Raw genomic sequence first — 974 nt, 5'->3', positions numbered from 1 at the left:
AAGAGGGATACCACTGTTATCGGTGTGTTAATATTTGCATTCTGGTTGAATCTGAGAGCCCGTCTCACAAGAACCCAGCGCGTTGAGGGTGTAGTTGAATTTACCTGGTGCAATGAGATAGTTAGGCTAGCTCGTAAGTAAAGGAGCTACTCCAAGAAATGTGGGTACCTAGCGAGGGGCTTTTTGGTTTTTTTGTCCCTTTTAATAAGTGGTACTGCTTATCCCTGCCCTCATGTCAGGAGTCGCAGTCTGTCTTAAACCTGAGAACCCCCTTCCTGTTCCAAGCATAAAGCTGGAGTCATAGGAACCGTGGTTTCCAGCTCGCATAGACGGCAATCGCTGCGCCCTTCTCAGCCTCTTTTCAGTATACTTCCAGTGCTCTGCACTGTACAGTACTGAACGCACAAAGGCCGATGCTTTCAAATATGTTCATTTATTCTGGGCGCCTCTCACTCTGGGTGCTACATCTGACACATGCAAGCCCAGCAGCGAGTGTTGCTTGCCCATTTGGGAGCCTTCGCCGAGGGCTTCTTAGCTTAGATGAGGCCGACCAAAAAGCCTTCATAAAAGCTTCCCCATGCACTAACCGATCTGTTGCCCAATAACCAACGCCCGCTCCTCCAGTAAGGGTACAACGCTGCACACTGCTGTGCAGCGGCCACATTCTTTAGGAGCCCGAAGGCTGATCAGACTAGTCCTGACAGGCTGCAGCACCGCTTCCCCAGGCATCACGACCTCTATTACTAAGAAAACCCTGGCAATTCTGCCCGGAACAAGGACCACGCTCGCTGGTAATTTAACGTGCTGGGACTGCTGCCCAGAACTTGCGCTACAATCTCTATAACCCCTAAGGTTGTAGGAATGTTGCCTGGCACCCTCGATACAATCTCTGTTACACAGATCAGCAAAACCGGAGAGAAGAATTCGGAGCAAACCCACAGCAGGTACTACACGGTGTGTCCAATTCAGGTTAC

At 50.3% G+C, this 974-nt stretch overlaps 2 protein-coding genes across 5 annotated transcripts in view; one reads left to right on the top strand and one right to left on the bottom strand.

Annotated features, from left to right (window-relative positions):
* The window catches only part of LOC102374233 (CMRF35-like molecule 8), a 64769-nt gene that overhangs the window by 48699 nt on the left and 15096 nt on the right, over positions 1-974 (top strand). The window lies entirely within an intron of this gene.
* The window catches only part of CTSE (cathepsin E), a 5828-nt gene that overhangs the window by 4471 nt on the left and 383 nt on the right, over positions 1-974 (bottom strand). The gene's annotated exons all lie outside the window — the stretch shown is intronic.

The sequence above is a fragment of the Alligator sinensis genome, unplaced genomic scaffold (assembly GCF_000455745.1).
Source record: "Alligator sinensis unplaced genomic scaffold, ASM45574v1 scaffold1322_1, whole genome shotgun sequence".
Taxonomy (NCBI): Eukaryota; Metazoa; Chordata; order Crocodylia; family Alligatoridae; genus Alligator; species Alligator sinensis.
Note: the sequence above shows the minus strand (reverse complement) of the source record. Positions and strands in the feature narration are given on the sequence as shown.